Genomic DNA, 21,083 nt, shown 5'->3' with positions numbered 1-21,083 from the left:
CTGTAGGAAACAAAACACACTTCTTAGTACCAATGAAGCACTCAGTCTCATATTACCAAGATGTGTGAAACCAACCAATAGCCCAGTTTATTCCCATCAAGTTCTGCTTCCTTGCTGCCCTCCACCTGCCAAATCTAATCAGTATCTCATGGCACGGCAAAGGTGTTCAGTAAGTACCTTGGTGCTCAGGATTCCAAGAACTACACCAGCTTTCTACCAGGACTGTTCACATTTTCAGAGCCAAACCAACAGGAAACGATTTTTCCCCGTGTTTTCATCCCACCACAAGAATAAAGGAAAAATTGCCAAACTTGACTTGGCAATGTATGGTGCTACACAAGAGAAGAGGCATCATGGAAAAATGGAAATAAAATCACCATACCCAACTCCTACTTCTACTACTACTACTACTCCTCACATGCATGCACCCTCACACACACACACACACACACACACACACACACACACACACACTTGCACACATACACACACATACCGCACCACACCACACCACACCACACCACACTACATCACACCATTTCACTCCCTTCCTTCCCACCACTGCTTGCCCTAGTTTGGCCAATCAAGAAGTATATCAGTGTTAATCTCAGCAAAAGTCAAATTAAAAGCATTAGAACCGTCAGGTTTTCCTCAGATGAGTCAACAATTCAAGTCCTGGCCATTGTACTCCAGGGAAGGGCATTGCCTCTTACTATCTGCCAAAGAAAACAAGACTCTCCCCTCCCCAGTTCTTAATCTCATGCTAAACAAAACACTGACTCTTTTCCCCAAACCCTAAATATCAAGGGTAAATCTGTTTGTGCTGATGATGAGTCTGAAATATGAATTTTAAATGACTTTTAATCAATAAGCTGCATCAACACTCGAGGAGTTGAGTGTGCCCATTCTAGATGGCATTAAGTACCTTCCTTCATGGTACCTTGTGATTCACACTCTCGGGTACATCAGTGCCTCCATATGCACATTAGCACAACCAGGTTTCCACTGGCTTCTCTTTTCCACAGATATAGAGAGGGCTTTTGTTACTAAATCAGCTATTGCTGGATATAAATAGGTATCAAGAGAAAGATGATTTAAGATTATGTCTATGATTTCAGAGACCTTAGGCTGGGTTGGTAGGCCGTATTGTGTAGTAAAAAGTGAGAGTGCTCAAAAGCATGGTCCCAGGACCAGCTGGATGAAAACCAGCTGCGTGACCCAGATGTAACTTCTTCAGGCTTTCTTTGTCCTTACCATTTTACAGACAAAATATTTGAAATAGATATTTCCCAGTAAGTCTTCAAAAATTATAATTGGTGCTTTTAAACATTGCCTTTTTATTGTTAGCAGCTTCCACTTTAGGGGATGAGTTGAAATACTCCCTTGTTAACATATTCTCTGGTATCGAAGCATGGCAAGGCAAAACTCTTGGACTTTAGGACAGATAAATACTGGAAGTCCTTCCCAGTGATATCTCCTTCAGCCCTCAATTTGGTCCTTCCTACGTCAGCTAGGTTAGGTTAGGGCACATTTACTCAAAATAATCCCTGCTTCTTCTTCCCTTTTATCATTCCCCCTTCTCTTTCTTTCTCTTGTTTTTTTTTTTTTTTTTTAGGTCCTTCCTGGATTTTCTGCCCCACCTCTTCCCAGTAGCAAGAGAGAAACTTGTAACCGCACATAGAAACTGGCAGTGAGAAAATGATAGACACATGGAGATATTGATCTGTACTGCCAAACCCAGTGGGAACATTTTCCGGATTTAAGCGGCAACTTTCCACAGTGCTTTAATAGGAAATACTGTCAAGTTTCCAACAGTGTCTCCAGGTGGGTGCTACTGGCCAGGTATCGAGTGCAAAAACCCACTGGTTCCTGTCTTAGAATACACTTTAAATCAACAAACTTTAAAATCTTTATGAAAAAGGAAATGTTTTTCAGAAGTTACTCTTAGAGGGAATTTGTCCCTTTATGACAATGTATTTTAATATTGTAAGCAAATTTTCCTGATTTTTTTTGTAAAATGACATTGCATTTATCTATCTATCTATCTATCTATCTATCTATCTATCTATCTATCTATCATCTATCTATCTATCTATCTATCTATTAATTTTTTTTATTGATTCTTGGGGAAATTTCATATCACACACCCCAATTCTGCCCACTTCCCAGTATCCTCACGGCCTCCCCTCACCCCTGCAGCACCCCTCCATAAAAAAATTAGAAGAAAATCAAACTAAAACAAAGCAAAGCAAGCAAGCAAACAAAAACAAACAAACAAACAAACACCTCTTTGCTTCTCCTTCTTTGCTGTCTCTCCAACACCTCTTCATTGGCAGCACTGGGAACCTCGGTGTGTCACATAGTACACCACTTTGTCTGATCAGCTTTACTAGCAAATGGTCATCACAATGAGTCACTGGTCTGGCTCAAGGCCTCTGGTTTCTGGTATACATCATCACTGGATCCTCACTGAAACTCCTCTGGGATATCCTGTGGCTGCCCCAAGTCATGGAGATTCTTGGGGTATTGTTCCGCAGGACCAGTCCCTTCACGAGCTCCAGCAGGTCCTAGATGGAGTAGATGTTAGGGCCAAGGCCCAGTTATGGGCCTCCCATGGTAGCTCAGCTGGTCAGTCTGGGCCACTGGGGCCACCGCTTCAGGTGAAGGGGTGGAGTCAGCTCCCCTATGCCCATGCTTCAGGGTTGGTTCACACACCCCACCACCACCACCACCACCCCACCCCACCCACGCCCCCACCTGTGGTGAGGAGTGGGGCCATCTTTCCTTTGAGGGTTGTGGCCAGCTCTCTTGCTGCAGTGTCCCCTGGGCCAGCAAAGGGCAAGGCCAGCTCAGCACGGCCTTCTGCTTTCTTCTGGCATGGTTCCTATGACTCTCTGAGGTGACATGAGCCACAGACATCAACCCAGACCCCAGCAGCAGCTGGACCACAGACCCAGATACGGTCCTCAGCAGCAGCACCCTGGTCTGGCTGTCACCATTGCTTCAGGTGTCAGTGCAGGCCTCTCAGTCTGGCAAGTGCCCCAGCAGCAGTGTGGCCTTGGACACCAACATGGCCCAAGACTTCAGGCGTCTGCATGGCCTTTGATGGTAAGAGGAGCTTCAGGCATCAACACACACCCTGTTGCAGCTGGACCAGGGACCCAGACATCCCTCTGCCCCCCATCCGCAGCTCTGGCCTAGATGTCACCATTGCATTCAGGTCTGTATGATCCTGACCACAACATGGCCCTAGGGCACCAACATGGTCCCAGGTGGCTGATCAGACCCCGAGCAACCACATGGCCTTAGGTTGCAACAGGAGCCACCGTTGACTCAGACTCTGACTGCTCTAGGACCATAGACCCAGGCATGGCCCTTGGCAGCAGCCAGGCTGGACATCACTATGGCCCTGGGTGGCAAGCAGGCTTCCAACATCAGCCTACTCCTTACCACCTTCATTTCTTCCTTTCTGCCTCTTTCCACAGCACATGAAACATTCTGTTCCTCTTTCCCATTTCTCCATCACATATTTGCTCATCATAATGGGATCCACTGGCTGGCACCACAAGGCACCAGGTGGGCCATGGATGTCTTCCTGCCAGAATTCTGGGTTTCTTCATTGCAAGTTGAAGTGTGTACACTCCCATGCTGTCTATGTTGTTATATATTCACATGTTTTAGGTAGTTAAGGTCATAGTTCTCAGGAATTAAATAATGATCCCGCCATTTATCTCCTTTGGAACATCTCATGAAGCAAGTCTGTTGACACAACAGCACTGAAGCGGAGGAGTGTCATCAGAGCGTGACCCTGGGGGGTTCCCTGTCCCAGTTGCTCTGGTAGTTCAGACTCCATTGCAATAGTTAATGGGATTATAATTACCACACATGATAATCTTCCATGCTTCCAGGACAGATATGATGCTACCTACAGCTCTTCTGAGAAGTGTTCTTCAATGAAGATTACACACATAGCCTTTATGCAGCTCTTCTCAGAAATTTCAATTTTTTGAGATGGTTTATTGATAATTTTACAGATACCATAACCAACACCCAAGTCTTGGTGAATAAAAATTTGAAATCAATCATGCGCCAGAAATAAGAGTAGAGAAAGATTTTTTTTTCTGTACCAAGTAAGAACAGAGGAGCTATTTCCAAAACAACCTATCTGTGAAAAGGTAAACCAAGGGGATTTTATTAGGGGTGTGTGCTACTTATTCTTATAGGAAAACACTTTGGGGGCAGGCACATTCTGAACACACTGGGTGAAGGAGCATATTGATGACCACACTCAATTTAAGGTCACTGCCCAGGAAGTGTTGATGGTGGATACATCTGGGGGCATTCCTAGCCCAAAGTCATAAGGTGTTATTCAAAAGATTAATATGGTGATGGAAACACATTTGAGTATGCTCAGATTGCATCATAAAAATAGTTGACAGTATTGTCTCTGGGAATTCTTAGTTTTCTCTAAATAGTGTGTGTGTGTGTGTGTGTGTGTGTGTGTGTGTGTGTGTGTGTGTGTGAAAGGACATTTAAGAGTTTCCCCTAAAGATGCCTGCCTTGCTTAGCAGCTAGTAACACTACCTTGTAGGTATGAGAACATCTCATGTTGAAAGATTTTTCCAGATTTGATCTATCCAGGATACATTTATAAAACATATAGAAGTTTATGTTACATGAAATTGCTTAATCCTAGCTAAGCTGATGAAGCAGGGGTATGAAGGCCATGTCTTCATTGGGTTGGTATTTCATGGTTCTTTATTTACAAATTGCTAGGGAAATGCCATGCTGTGATTGGTGTTGACATCATCTTAGTACACAGCACCACACCTGGAAAGGGCAGATGAAGGGTAGTGATGTCATTCAGTGGTAGAGCACCTGTCTAGTATGCACAAGGCTCTGGGATCAGTCCCCAGTAGGACATTGTTAAACAGTGCTTGGGCTGATGTGTATTGGTGAGTCTGTATCAATAATGAAGGAACCACTAACTTTTATCACCAAACACTCCCCAGCCATGATCTGGTTTCATCTCAGGAACCAGCCTAGAAGCAGATCAAAGAAGCAATGTAAAATGGGGCATAGGAAGTAACCCAGGAGACAAAAAACTCACCCTACTGTCAAAGCAGACGCAGGTTTGGGTTTGTAGTCAGTAATTTAACTCATTCAGTCACCCTGTCTCTCCCAAAGCACCCATTTCCTTCTCTCTTGGTTCATGAAGCCAATGGTTTTATGGGTGGCAGCATTGGAAAGTAGTTTGAGTTTCATGAAGAGTATCCAACTTTGATCACATTTCCTAGATGTCAGGCAGAAATAAACTCCAACCTCTGCTCTACCTCTTGTGACGTCATTACCTTTGGCAAGAGACTTCGTCTCTGAGCCTCTGTTCCACAGTTTGCTCATCTGTAAGATATATCCCTGGGGGCAGGGGGGCGTGAGAGTCAACTATTGTAGCCGGTTTTAGATAACATGAACGGTACCAAGTCAGTTGTCAACCCCCAAAAGGTAGAAACCAGTAAAGGGCAGCAAATTAAAGACAAAATGAGGTGGAATGTGGTGCACATCCTGGAGAGGGAAAAGCGGATGAGAGTTATAAGAGTTGAAACCCAGTTCCACGCAGGAGAAAGGATCTTAGTTGTGCTATACAGAGAATGTACTGTGAGCACAGGCAGGGGTTTGTTTGAGCAAAGTGTGCTTGAGGACAGAAGAGTTGATACAGTGAGGAATGAATATGAAGCAGGACGGAGAAGGATTCACTATACAACTAATGATTTTGAATTTTCTTTCATTCATTCATTCTACAAGTGTTTATGGAGTGTTTAGTGTGTTTGTAGGCATCGCTGTTTGGTGATACCATTATAAGCCAAACATGGTTCTTTCCCATCTGTAGTCTCACAGAAATAAACATCCAGACATATGAGAAGCAAAAGCCACTTGTTCTGAACTTGTCAGGGAGACTTAGAGCAGGCCTATCAGCCATTATTACATTTTTGTAAGTCTGGAAAAGTAGGAAATTCAAATTGGCAAAAGGAGACAGCATTAAGTGTTCTTGACTGGAAGCTACAGGCATGGAGAGACTAAATTAGTGGAGACACTGGAATTAGGCACCTGTGTGATTGATCAGGGATAAGTATTTGATTTTCTCTGATTGTTCCTCAGGGACAAAAATTAGGGAAACTTTACAGTATTGATCAAGTGCTGGCCATTTAAAGGCAGATGGTGTGAAAGTTGTTGCTTGGCCTCCTACATGGTCACCATAGATCAAATCTGGCTCCCTGTAAGTTTAACTTTTGGTAGGCTGGCTCCCTGGATTGTTTAATATAGATAAAGACTGATTTCCTGAGAATACTGCCATGCTGTCCGGGTTCCATATATAGATACAGATATGGATAGCTTTTGTGTATATGACTATTCTCTATTCAGTAGCAGGGTTTCAAAAGGTTATGAGGAACATACGCAGAATAAAAGAGACTAGATCATTATCGGGAACCTGACAGCTGGGCTAGGAAGATCTTCAGAAATTGTAGTCAGGGAAAGAAGGTCTGAGGAGGGGTCAACTGTGCAGGTGCACAATTTTGTGGTGAGTTGACAGAAATGAAGCGTTGGTGTAGCCAGCCAGGGGGAAGAGAGCAAGATGTGAGGTATGAAAACCTGGAAAGACTCGGGTCAGACAGAACTTTGTAAGCCACAGTAGAGATCCAGTGCAGGCACAAAGAGCTTAAGCAGAGAGACATTGTGTGGCCCTATTGGCTGGTCTACTGGTTGCTGTTGCAGTGTCCCTTGGTGATATAACCATGTGCAAGGCTTAGTCTCACGGAAACTTCAGGAAGCAATCTTCACTTTCTATTTCATGGAGAAAACAGAGAGAATCAGGGAAGAGTCCCCAGATTCCATAGCTCTCAGCATCTTGACCTGCATGCCATGCCTTTCTCTAGTTACAACTGAAAGATTGTCTAGGCTCCACCTGAGCTTGGTACCCCCACTCTAGGTTCCAACCTTTCCCACTGAGTTGGGGATATTGTTCTAATGATCTTTTCCCCTCAACAATGCATGGCTCCTGTCAACAACAAATTTACTACCCCTGATTCCATCATCAGAGAATTTTGTAAAACAAATGGTAACACTGTTGCTTCCTTCCCCTTATCTGGACTTCCCCACCCGCCAATGGGCACTTCCTTGCTTTCACTTTCAAGGGAGTTGTCTCTTTTTGATGACTGTAATCACTTTCTTACCATTTTCTTAGTGTGAATAAAGTATGGTGTATAAACAAGATTCATCTTCTAAAGCATACATTTCCATACATTTTGGAAAATGCATTGTTGTGTAGCTATCATAATTAAACTGGTAGCATACCCCACCACTGTCCAACTTAATTTTCCTCTCCCTCCCTCCCAAGTGATCACATATTTGATATCTATCACTGTTTGTTTTTGTCTCTTCCCAAATGTCATATAAACAGATTCATGCATTGCTAGCTTGTTCCTTTGTATTGCTAAGCTGTATCTAAGTATGGGTATCTATAACAAGTATTTGGGCTGTATCCTGTTGGGTGATTATGAATAACATACACACAGAGAATTGCAGGGATTGTATCACAGTAAGAGGTTTTTGCATGATTCAACATCACACAAAAAATTGTTTTACTTTCGAATTTGTGTGGTTTTAAATCTGATGCTAATGTCTATAATCCCCTCTAAGTTTAATTGTTTGAATATGGTATAAGGTGAATGAGGGGTCAATGCTTTTCTATGTGAACATTCAACAGTTACTGCCCCATGTGATGAAAATTCTGTTCTTTTCCTTCAAATTACTTTGGTAACTTTTTTTGTTTTTTGTTTTTTCAAAAATTGATTTTCATATAATTTTAAAAAATCAATTTTTTTCTATGCCAGAGAAGACATGAAAATTTGTATATATGTGTTTGGCCTTATGTTCTATTTTCCATCTGTCTATTTTTATGTCACGAATACACAGCAAGGCACTGTGATATGGATTTGTAATCCCAATACTTGAGAAGGGTAGGCAGAAGGATCAAGTGTTTGAAGTCATCTTTGGCTATGATAGGAAATTTAAGATTAACCTGACCCTGTCTCAAAACAACAACTCCACTGTCTTTGCTCTCTCTCATTCTTTTTTTTTTTAATGTTTTCTTTTCTTTTCTTTTTTTTTTTTAAGATTTATTTATTATGTATACAGTGTTCTGCCTGCATGTATGTTTGCAGGCCAGAAGAGGGCACCAGATCTCATTACAGATGGTTGTGATCCACCATGTGGTTGCTGGGAATTGAACTCCGGACCTCTGGAAGAGCAGTCAATGCTCTTAACCTCTGAGCCATCTCTCCAGCCCCTGCTCTCTCTCATTCTTATAACTTATATTTATTTAGTGAGTGTGTGTGCGTGCATGTGTGTATACATATCTATACATATATTCCTACAACTCAACCTTATCAACCTGAAGTAGAGTACGAAATGCCAACAGAGACAATGATAGCACTGACATGTCCAGACAACTGAAAAGGGAAAAGTCACCCTTTTGTACTAGAGAGAGAAAGATCCATTTCATGTGACATTTGAGCTCTTGCATCCTTTAGGCTGGTCCCATTAATTCTCATTTCCCATTGTTTCCCAACAGAGGACTTCATTCTTCAAGATCAGTGTCTTCCTACTGGTCTCTCTTACCATGAGGCTGTCATGTAATGTGCTCCGTGCCCAGAGGACTCATGAATGTCACGCCTATTCTTTATAGCTAATTAAATTCCCAGGTTCTGTTTCAACGCAAATTTTTGATTATAGTCTCCAATCTATAAAACAATATGATCTATTGTAATACTAAAATATAGTCTTTCTATTTTTTAAATTAGGGGTTCTCTCTTCTCCCTAAATAGATCACATACATTTTGGAGTCAAGAAATGCATTTTATTCCCTGTTGCTATTACTATGCATTCTGACATACACACATTGACCATACACTAGCTAGCTGCCAATTGCTAACTTAAGTAAAAAGGTTCATGCTTTACTGAGATCAAAATAGACTGAGAGATACAATAACATATCATATAAACATCATGAAAAAATGTTCAGGCAATGTAATAAGACACTATTTCAAAAACAAACTGGGTGGAGTGGGGAGAGGATGGTTTTGAGTAGCACTAAATGACCATTAAGCAGGTGAAAGGTTCAAAATCACTAGACATTGGATAAATTAGAATAAGAACTATAATGAAATGTCATTCATAACCACTAGTATTGCTATAATCACAATGACAGATGGTGATAATTGTTGCCAAGGATACCACAGGACAGTCTTAGATATAGTCCCAAGAGAATTGAAAACAGTGTACAAAAACTTACATATGAACATGCATATCAGTGTTGTGCATACTCCAGAGTGGAAATAGCTCCTTATCCACCAGCTGATGAATGAGTAAACAAAATATGGTAGATCTGGAAAATGGAACACAATTCGACAATAAAAAGGAAAGAAGTACCAATAAATACTGTCACTTGAATGAACTTGAAAACATGCCGCATGAAAGCAGACAGCCACAAGGAACATGTTGTTTAATTCCAACTATGAGACATACCAAACACAGGCAAATCTGTGGCAGAGGAGACATCGTGGTCACCAGGTCTGGAAGCAGGAAGGCTGAGGGGTGTGGTCTGAAAGTGTCTCCTCCAATGAGAATGTTTGACTGTGGTGATGACTGCACAATTCTGAATACACTAAAGGCTGAACTTTACACTTAGAGAGATTACGTGGTTTATACATTTAGCTTAAAACAATTAAAAAGTCAGAGTCACTTTTTATTCTTTTTCACTTGATAGCTCAGGCTGACCCTAAACTTGCTATTCTCCTGCCTCAGTTTCCCAAATGCTGCGATTATAGGCCTGGGCCAGCACATCAGCTTGGAGTCATTATTGATTTCATTTTTTCTTTTACACCGAAAGTGCAATGTATAAGGAAACCTTCCTGGCTTAGGTACTTTTGAACTGTAACCTGATTTTAACCACCTCTCGCTCCCTGCGCCCTCACTACCTAGTCTAAGCCACACAGTCTCCCTGAACTTCTGCAGTATCCCCAAGGGCTCTCTTGGTATTTACCTTGACCCCATGCGTTCTCAACACCACAGTCACCAGGATCCTTTCAGAGTCTAACAGGTGATAATGTTACCTCTCTCTTCACAGCCACACAACACTTAACAAAATACAGCATGGCAGAAAAGTACCAGTCGAATCGATATTCCCAGGAGATAAATGGTAAGAAAAGAAAGGGGGGGGGGCTGTGGGATAAAAGAGGGTTACAAGACATGTCAAGGTTAAGCTGGTGACTGGAGACGAGACTAAGGGGTAGCAATAGGACAGTCAGAAAACCAGGAAGCAATTATTAGACAATCCTGAGGCCAGGGAGACAGAGGGCTGACAGGACATGGCCTCTGGACAGGCCTCCAGGGAACCACAACTCTTTAATTCTTGATCTGGCAGGGGCTCCAAGAGTGGATTGCCTTAGTATTTCACTGAGCTATATATTTATCTTCTGTGCCTTTCTGTACTTATATCTTTATCTTTTAATAAATCAGTCAAAAGCACAAACTAGGACCTGGGGAGGTGGCTCAACACGAAACACTTGCCATGCAAACAGAGGACCAGAGTTTATTTCCTCACCACCTACATTAAAGCCAAGTGGGCAAGTGGGCAAGTGGGCACGGCAGCCTGACTGAAATCCCGGTGCTCTGGGACACAGAGGGTAGGGAGCCGCAGGGCAAGCTGGCTAGATGAGCAGAATAGAGCCCTGAGTGTAGTGAGACACCTTGTCTCAGCAAATAAGTGAAGACTGATCAAGGAAAATATGCAGCATCACTCTCTGCCACACACACACACACACACACACACACAGAGAGAGAGAGAGAGAGAGAGAGAGAGAGAGAGAGAGAGAGAGAGAGAGAGAGAGAGAGAGCGCTTTCATAAGCTCTGTCTGTCTGTTCACTTACTTGCTCCTACTGTTCTGGCCTTTCCTCATTCCACTCGGCTGGCCTTCCTTAACATTCCAGGCATATTGCTCCAGCTCTTCCCTCTGGCCAAACAGTCCTTTGGCTGTTGAGTCCTCTCAGCCATTTGCCCAGACCTCAAGTTTCCTAGTGTGCTGCATGCCCTGGACTCCACTGAATGTGACTACCCATTCTCAACCTAAAACACTGATCCATTCATCCCCTCTACTCTTTTCTGGGTCCCATATAACTTCCTACCACATGGACCTTCCTTTTTCACTGAGTCCCGTTCCGTGGCCTGTCACTGATAAATATGTTCCATGAGAGCATAATAAAATGATCTATTTTATTCACTGACGCTACTGACAAAATGGGGAGAGACGGGGCTCACTTGAGAAATGGCTCTGTGGTGAAGAGCACTTATTTCTCTTCGGACCATGAGGTTAAGTTCCCCGCACCCATGCTAAAAGGTTGAGAGGTTCATAATTATCTCTAACTCCAGCTCCAGAAGATCTGATGCCCTCTTCTGGCCTCCACAGATATCTACACACATGTGTCACACACACACACACACACACACACACACACACACACACACACACATACATATTCATGCACACATGCATGTGCACACACACCATACACATATCACACACATGCACACACAGATGCACACACAGGTGCACACACACACACAAATAAGAATATAATATTTTTAAAGGGAAAGGCAATGGTGTGCATGATTTCACAACCAACGAGACAACTCACCACATTTAGAGAGCTCATTATTTATACAGTGAAAAGAAGAAGCCAGAGTGATCACCCTGGGTGATCCTTGTCCAAAAGAGATGATGCCAGGGCCTAGAGCGATGGCTCAAAGATTAAGAGCACTGGCTCTTCCAAAGATCCTGGGTTCAATTCTCAGCACCCACATGGCAGCTTACAACTGTCTTTAACTATAGTTCTAGGGGATCCAATACCATTTTCTGATCTCCACGGACACAAGACACACATGTGCTACTAGACAATCATGCATTTAAAACGCTTATATACATCAAACAAAATAAATTATTATTATTGTTTAAAGAGAGTTACAACAGCAAACCAAAGGGTCTGATGACTACCATGTGAGTTATGGGAGACTCCACAGCAAAGAATTTGAGTCATTTCAGAAGGCATCTAAGAAGTGTTCTATCACGCTGCTGTGTTTAGAGAAGGGTGTGTCAGAAAGCCCCATCCCTCTCCAGCCCCCAGGAGCTTATAGGACATCCTCCGGAGCTCCGAGAGGATCATGGACATTTTACCAGGACTCGGCTAAGCTGTAGTCCAGACCTCTACCTGTGTGGGCTGTGTGGGTATGTGCAAAGTCTCTGGGGAGCCTGCAAGAGCTGTTCCCTTTCAAGTGGACATTCAATATTCATTTAGTGGATACACACAGTGCTGAAAGTCATCACATTGGGCTGAATTATTATGTGACAGAAAAGGAAACACAAGAACATTTTGGGAGAAGCAATGTGGTTTCTAGTAAGAAGTGTGTGCTCTACCGTCAGACTTTTCTAGGTGATAATAGTGGCTTGTCCCCACAGTGACTGGATATATGCACTATATGCATGACCACATAGGAGCTGTGCCCAAGACGGTATGAGTTATACAACCCTCATATCTTCTATTTCAACTGTCCTTGGGGTGTTTACCTTCTTTCTGCTTGCACTCCACCCACTGCTGGGGACCAGACCATCACTGTGTCTAATAAATGATAGTGGTAATGGAACCGTTCCCCGTGAAGCATGGAGAAAACATCACCTCTAACACACTTAGAACTGTCACGCTCAGCATTCTAAGGTCAGTCCTCTACTCCTTCCCCTTATGTGGAAGCACATAGTAAGGATGTCTAGTGTTGAGCTGTGTGAACTCACTTAACTCCATAAGCCAATAGAAACGGCCGCACTTTAAAAGTAAGAAAATCGAAGCTCAAAGAGAAGTAGTGACTTGGCCAAGGTTATAAATGGGGTCAGAGTGAGCCTTACCTCCAGTACAGGCTTCTCATTTATCCATTATCATACTAGTCAAACAACTTACACTCTAGAATGAAAACATGAATACTTTTCTACCTAGAAACACATTGATAGCCTTAGTTCCAATGTTCATCAAGTGACCACATCATGGTTTCCTTAATCATTTCTCCTACTTTTGGACAGTTAGGTTATTTAAAAATTTTTCACTTTCATAAATAAGGGGAAATAAATAGCATATATACAAAGCATTTTTCTATGGTTGGGATTAATTTCCTGAAGTTCAAATGCAAGGGCAAAGGTAATGACACACAGTTGGCTAGAAATCTTGGCTCCTAGTGGTTTTCCACATTGGTCTATATTCTGCCAATAGCCAGAAGCTTGCTGGCCCATCCCTGGATGTTCTGATCCATTAGATATGGCTAGTTCCCAGGAAATTTCTACTGAGTCTTAGGTTAGCCAATTAGGGGAATCTCTGACCTATTTAAGTACCCTTCTTTATAAGCACATACTCTGGCATTTTTTAAAAAATTACACTCTGTGTGTGTGTGTGTGTGTGTGTGTGTGTGTGTGTGTGTGTGTGTATGGATGTGTGCATGCATGCACACATGAGCACACTATGGTGGACGTTTGCAGAGTCAGTTCTCTCCTTCCATCACTGAGATTCTGGAGATGGAACTCAGGTCACCAGACTTGACTGCAAGTGTCTTCATCTGTTGACCTACACACCATCTACACTCTAGGACCCTCAATGTGTGTTTTTCTTTAGTACTACCTTCAGAAGCAAATAAGTAATAAAGCCTCTACCTGAACAGACATGGGTACTAATTCTAACTCATCCAACAAACTAACAAAGCAAATGAGTGGATAACTTCAGAGCTAAACACACAATGCTTTACATGAAAAATACCAACTTTTGTATCACACACATTACAGTGTAATTTGAGAGAGAAACTAAGAAGGTAATTTCCATGTAGTTACCCAAGTGGATAAACCTCTTGGAGAACAGCTGGACTGTGGGAAAGCTACTTTATCCATGATGGTTCATGTTGGTTGAGGAGGTGGCAGTGTTGGACAAGGGAATGTTAGATATGCCAGAAAACGTTCCAGGCAGAAGAAAGTGCAAACCTGCAATGTTTGAACAATAACAACAAAAGTTAAGTCAGCATGGGTGGAGTGTGGCCAGTGAAACAAGACCACAGAGGAACTTAGAGGGGCAGGAAGAAAATCACACAACACAAGCTTGTTGGTCTTGGACAGGAACGGCTGTTGTTATAGCTCAGATACCGTAGAAGGGCTGGAAGCAGAGAAATGGTATGCCGTGACACACATTTTAAAACAATCACTGAAGTTCTGGGATGTAAAGGGGCTTTAGAAGAAAGTAGGAGAGGAGAGGAGAGGAGAGGAGAGGAGAGGAGAGGAGAGGAGAGGAGAGGAGAGGAGAGGAGAGGAGAGGAGAGGAGAGGAGAGGAGAGAATGATGGAGAGACTTATGAACTCCAAGCAGGAGACGATAATGTTCACTTAGCGAGCGTCATGAAGACAGAAATAAAGTAGAGTAAATGGACTCCAGCTGCATCTGGAGAAGACTCCATGGAAGAACTGGTCACCACATAGTGTGAGCCAAGAGAAGATACTATAATGAAATGCCCAAAGCAACTAATTTCTAAAGAAAATGGTTTAGCTGAATCATGGTTTGGGGGACCATCATCTGGTGGAATTACTGCTTTGGAGCTCTAGTGTGGATGCAAAGTGTGGATATTAGTAAGCCATTCATATCATGAGTCAAAAGGCAGATTGCTGGAGTCCTACAATCCTATTTGGAGACATGTGTTCAGTACATTACAATAGGGCTTCCTCTTGATCTGGTCCCATCCTTAAAAGGTTCATAACACCTCCAGTGTCACCACAGCAACCAATTCTTTAACATATGTACCTTAAGGGGGCTAAGGTACCACCATTATTTAAACCATAGAAAGCAGGAACTAAATGTATTACCCCTTGTTATGATTCTGATATGAAACACCCTCCAAGGATCACATGTGGAAGGCTTGGTACCCAGAGGATGGATCCCATCATTGAGAGGTGAATAAGAGGCAAAGGTTCTGACTTAGATTCACCTTGAATGGACTGTATGGAGGTTGCGACAGCTGCCGAAGTTGGTGCTGGATAGGAGGAAGTGGGTCACTGGGGCGTGCTCCTGGTTCCCTCTGCTGCTCTCCCTCCTCCCTCTCCTCCTCCTCTTCTTCTCTCTCCTCCTCTTCTTTCTTCCTCTTCCTTTCCCTCTTTTTCTCTCTCTGTCCCTCTTTCTCCTATCTCCTCTCCTCCTCTTCCTCCCCTTCCTCTGTCCTCATCTCTGCTTTCTGGGAACCTGAGATCACTTAAAACAAAACAAAAACAGAACAAACACCATACCCTGAGTCAAAATCAGAGCCTGTGATCGTTAATCTTCATTGTTAATTGGGCTGGATTAGAACCACTGTGGAAATCTCTCTGGGGGCACTTTTGAGAGTATTTCCGGAGAGGTCTAACTAAAGAGAAAAGACCTACCATGAATGTGCATGGCACCAGCCCGCGTGCTGGGGTGCCAGACTGAATAAGGAGAAAGCAAGCTAGCAGCCTGAGTCTCCCTTTGCTTCTTGTTTACAGATGCCACAGGACTACCCACTTCCTGACCCGGCAGCCCTGACTTCCCTACCATGACAAACTAACTGTACCCTTGAACTGTAAGCCGAAAGCAACCTCCTTCCTTAAGTTGCTGTTTGTCAAGTATTTTGTCTCAGCAGGAAGAAAAGGAACCAACACAGCCATGGCTCCACATCTCCCCCCAATCAGTAGTGTGCTGTATTGAGTAGCTAGTGGGTTCTGTAGGTACACTGCTTGAGTTCAGATTAGAAACCTTGAACTTTGATGAATATAACTCTCTACGCTTTGGTGTGGAGCTTGGAGGAATATATCTGTCATCGGTCTGACATTTAACAGTCTTTGAGTTGATGTAGGTGATGTACACGAGGTCTGGGCTCAGCCGTTGACACCCCACTCCATCCATGGAATGAAGGAGTTTCCTCTTCTTGTTGCTGAGACTACTACTGCTGATGGAGGGATACTCACATTGGCAGCCAGCAAGCAAAGTGAGCCTGTGATCAGTGAAATGACCTACAGGCAGGACACAGACCTGCCACCAATTCTCCCTGTGATACTGGGGCAGGTCACCAGATCTGAAAATACAGGATATGACTATAAAGACTTAAATGGAATGGACTTAAGACCCTAACGGCCACTTTTTCCTTTTCAGAAGGGCTCAAATCTGTGCCCGGAGAGGAACACAAAGTCCACCCTAGTGTGCTCTACAGTGCTTCCTGACTCACTGGACGTCTCCCCCCTTACCCCATTCCTCACAGGATGCTAGGTGGTGGGGGGACACTGGGGACTGGGGGGACTGAGCAGAGAGCTGTCTGCTGAACGTGAGTACCATGGAGTACTGCCCTTAGCCCTTTCTCTCTGAAGGTGAGGATGGTGAGACTCGAGGATAGGAAAGGATCTGTCTGTCATTACACCAAGTGCCACTGAGCTGTGCGGAGACCCTCTCTCTTTTATCTGTCTATCACACCCAGCTTCTTCTCTATTAAGTAAGATGTGAGGGGCACAAATAAGGCTCAGGGCCTGGACTTGAAATATGAGAAGTCTTGTTTAGCCCTGAGCCACCAAACACAGGACCGTATTGCTTCAGCTTGCAAAGAGGTCAGTACCCAAGAAACAGGAAGCTGCACTTTCTCCCTGTCCCAGTCAAGGCTGGCTGTGTGATTTTGCAGAAACTACCTAACTCCTCCATTGCTTTCGCCTCTTCCTCCCCAGACACTCTTCAGGACTTTCTGGCCTCTGTTTCCCAAGCTGTCTGTGCAAAGGCGACGACACATTGTTGCGGTTAAGCAGCCACCTGTGGTACTAGCCAGCCGTCACCTCCTCATGGATTCCTTTAGAAGTTTTCAGCTCTGTTCAAAGAGGGATGTGCCCAGAGCTTGGAATATTTCTTTCCCCAGGTGTGAGCAAAACCCTGCTTAGGAACTCCAATCTAGTCAGGTGTGGTATGTACCTGTGACCCTTGCACTTGGGAAACCGAGGCAGAAGGACTGCAACTTGGAGGCTACCGTGGACTGCATAAGGAATTCCAGACCAGCTTGGGCTATATAGCAAGACCCTGACTAAAACTTAAGAAAATGATAGAAACCTACGCCTATGGAGTCTAAGCCCAATGCCTGTGTTGGAGCAATCCAGAAAGCAAGCACCTGCCACCCTCGTCAATGGGCCCATTATGCATGGCTCACTCCACAGGAGAACACTGTGTCTCTGAGGGCCTGGCTGTAACTGGTCCTACCTGTTTCAAGTCAGTACATTCTGTTTGCTGGAGGGATGAAGGCAGAGCGGCACGCACTACCACCTCATCATCGTAAATGCCATTTCAGGTTAATGATTACCGTGCACAGGACTACTGTGGTCCAACTGCACACACAGCATGCCCTTCCCATGGAGCCTGGCAGGCAGCGCATAAAGGGTGCCATTGTGTGTGCTGGGGGAGAGAGGGAGAGGATCCTGCAGGTGCCAAGTGTGGTCTCACGGCTCATGAGCTCAGGAGGGGGGTGGTGGGGACACTGTGCACATATTTTCTTGTTTTATAAGATAATCTATTTACATTCACTATTGACACTGGGGTACTGTTACTGGAGCTGGAATTCATGTCATTCAATAAAATACCCTATCAGCCTAACCTGACATTACAGAACACCAACGAGAGCCCACAACTGCCTTTCCTGCCTCTGGCTAGAACTGGTTCTTTTGTACCTAGGGCCATCCTCCTCTTGCTGGGGCGTCGCGCAGGCCTGTCTGCAGATTTACCGGTTGGGGTGTCTCTAACCGCCCGCCCGCCCGCCCGCCCGCCCGGATGGCTGAAGTTAATGGCTCTCAGGCCCCAACCAGCCCCTTCTGCCTGCTAGAGACAAAGCAGGAATGTTCCCCTCCCGAGGTCTCAGTTTACAGGCCTTTCACATCGATAATTAAGCAAGATCTGCCACCTGCACACCTCTTCGGAGGCGCTGCCCAAGACAGTCCCGACGATGCCTTTAATCAGCCCAGCTGTGGCGCCACCTGTTTCTATTGCCGCCTCCATACAGAGGGCATTGCTTAGGGCTAGACGGCCATGGCCTTGGCTGTGGCTGGGGGTCAGTGAAACCAGCTGACTGATTTCACAAGAGCAAGGAGACCCTCTTCTCTTGGGAGGAATAGAACCCCTCAGTGCCTGAAATGCCATTGTGTATAGCGTGACCCCTGCCTTCATGGCTGCTGTCACCTGGGATCCAGATAATTCTGGGATGGTGCTAATAGGAGTCACTAGCATTGGCCTGTGAGTGGGTTTATCTGATTGGGAAAGGCAGCATGGCAATCCTGGGTGCTGGAGGTGAGAGAGCCACATTGGAAGTGGTGAAAGGGGGCCCCAAAAGACCGAGGGAGGCTGACTCCGAACAAGGGGTTGTGGCCTCAAAGCCACCACAGTAGTGTTTTCCTGGGTGGTCCAAGTTAAAGATCCTTTCTTCCCCCTGCTTTTTAAAAGAAAAAATTAACAATAAAAATAGCCTTTTATGCATATAGATTCCTAATGATTCTAGTGAATCATTTCATACTTCCCATTGTGGTCCAGGTGAAATTGACTTATCTCCTGAACTCAAGATATCATCTGGGCCTGATCCATCAAGTCACAGCATCTGCTATTCACTGACCAGCGTCACTGTCACGTGAACAGGCATTGGCCTGAACTCAAATGTAGAGCTTTCGTCAAAATGGTTGGGAAAGGGGAGCTGTCTTTCTGTTGGAGGGGTTTAACCAATGACGTGTAGTACTAGACCAACCAGTGACTTCCTTGCCTTGGCATGTGAGGAGCCTGAGAGGGAAATGGACTTAGAGGGATGTAGAATGAGAATTTTCAGACAGCCATATTCATACAGACCTTATCCAAACACCTATATCTGATTGTACCTGAAACCAGAACAACCTCAGACATTAGTTACATGAAACAGACCCCCCTCCTTCCCACACTCTTTTTGGCAATTTGGGTTTCTGATGTTGCAGAAGAAGGTCTCATGTAGCAATGGCTTTATCACAGTCCACAATGGCACTAGTCTCCAGCTAGCTGCAGCAATCTTTTGAACGTGATTCTGCCAGGTTCTGGTGAACTTGGCTCAATCCTGGACCTTGATGTACCTCTCAGTTAAGTGGGGCTATTGTGGAACATAGGAGGGAGAGAAAACAGCTGCCGACATGGAAGCACTTTGATCTTGGAAGAAACACACTGTAGAAATGTAGAGTCTTACACTGATGATGACAGACTCACCACTTCGGCATCTAGAAGATTCTAGAGCCTTATCACTCACTCAAAATGAGGTATTCATACCAGAATTGAACATCATCTAGAACTTTTTAGATGTGTAGAACCTCAGCTTATCCTCGGCACTAATAAGAACTTGAATTTCCATGTGGTCCTCAGGGGGTTTATGCAGATATGAAGGGGATCTCCTTGTACCAGAACCTTAGGAGCACTCGGCCGGAGGGACTGATCATCTGTTTTGTATCTGGCAGTGTTATGTATGGACCAGGGGGAAGTAGGTTCCTTTACTTTCAAAAAATTTGCAAGTTGGCTGTGGATGGTGATGCACACCTATCTATAATTCTAGCCCTTGCGGGGCATATACAGGCAGACCTCTGTGAGTTCTAGGCCAGCCAGGGCTACATACTAAGACCATGTTTCAAAAAACATACAAACAAACAAGCAAAACAAAATCCCAAGTGTTTGAAAATCACTCATCTCCTTTGATGTGCACACTTCCCAGAAGATGAGCTGACCAGGGTGAAAACAGCTGCCCACTCAGGATGAAAGGGGAGACTCTGAAAACCTTTGTGACCTTGGGCAAAACTCCTTCAAGCGAGCCATTAAAAACAAATGATAACGTGGTCTACATCAAAACTGAAAGTATTCTAAGACTCAACAGAGTTTTAAACAAACTTTTTAAAAATGTAGGGCCTGATGATTTGCTGTGGTGGAGTCAAACTACCATGAAGTCCAGCGATGTAAGTGCATGAACGCATCATAACGAAACCCAATACTTTCTCTGCTAACTTAAAATTTTTTAGTTAAAGCTTGTCCTTCAATGTTAAGAAAAGATGAAGTGAAGATTGGTTGAAAAACAAAACATATTTGATAAGGGACTTATCAAAACTCCTCTCAAAACTCAATAATAAGAAAACAAGCGACCCAATTAAAAGTTAGGAAAAGCTTGACTAGATACTTCACAAAAGAAGTTATAGGGCGGAAAACGAAACTATGACAAGATGTTCTTAGTTATTAGTAAAGTGAAATCTAAAACCGCAAAGAGAGAGCTGGGCATGCCCAGTGGGTCAGCAAGCCCAAACAAACAAACCCACCATTGAGTGACACAAGATATATATATATATACTAGGGAAGCGTTCACCCATTGCTGGTGGAAACACAAGAATGCAATGGTAGCTTTGCAAATGGCTTGATAGTTTCTTACAAATTTCCACATACACTTATCATATGATCTGGGGATCCCACCCCTAGGTATTTGCCCAACAGAAATCAAAACACGCACTCACACCCAAAAATTGCATACATGAGCATTTACAGAGGCATTAGTTACAATAACCAAAACCTGGACATGATCCAAATGTCCTTCAACTGGTGAATGGATAAACAAACTCTATATCCATACAATGGAATACTTCTTAGCAATGAAAATCATTGAAAAAAAATGTGTGGGCGAATCTCAAAAGGGTTATGCTGCATGAAGGAAGCTAAATTCAGGCTACGTACAATATGTCTGTGATTTCATTCTGAATGATGCGAAACTATAGAGTAAAATACACAGAATGATTCCCAGGCTAGAGTCAAAGGAGGTTACTGGTGATAAAGATATTAGATGCCAGTTTCCTGGGCTGTTGTAACCTCAAATGACGAGTACCTCAAATGACGCTGTGAGGCAACAGGTATTCATTATACCACAGATCTGGAAGCTGCAAGTCC

This window comes from Peromyscus maniculatus, chromosome 4 (genome assembly GCF_049852395.1).
Source record: "Peromyscus maniculatus bairdii isolate BWxNUB_F1_BW_parent chromosome 4, HU_Pman_BW_mat_3.1, whole genome shotgun sequence".
NCBI classification, from domain to species: domain Eukaryota; kingdom Metazoa; phylum Chordata; class Mammalia; order Rodentia; family Cricetidae; genus Peromyscus; species Peromyscus maniculatus.
This window is presented reverse-complemented; position numbering follows the sequence as displayed.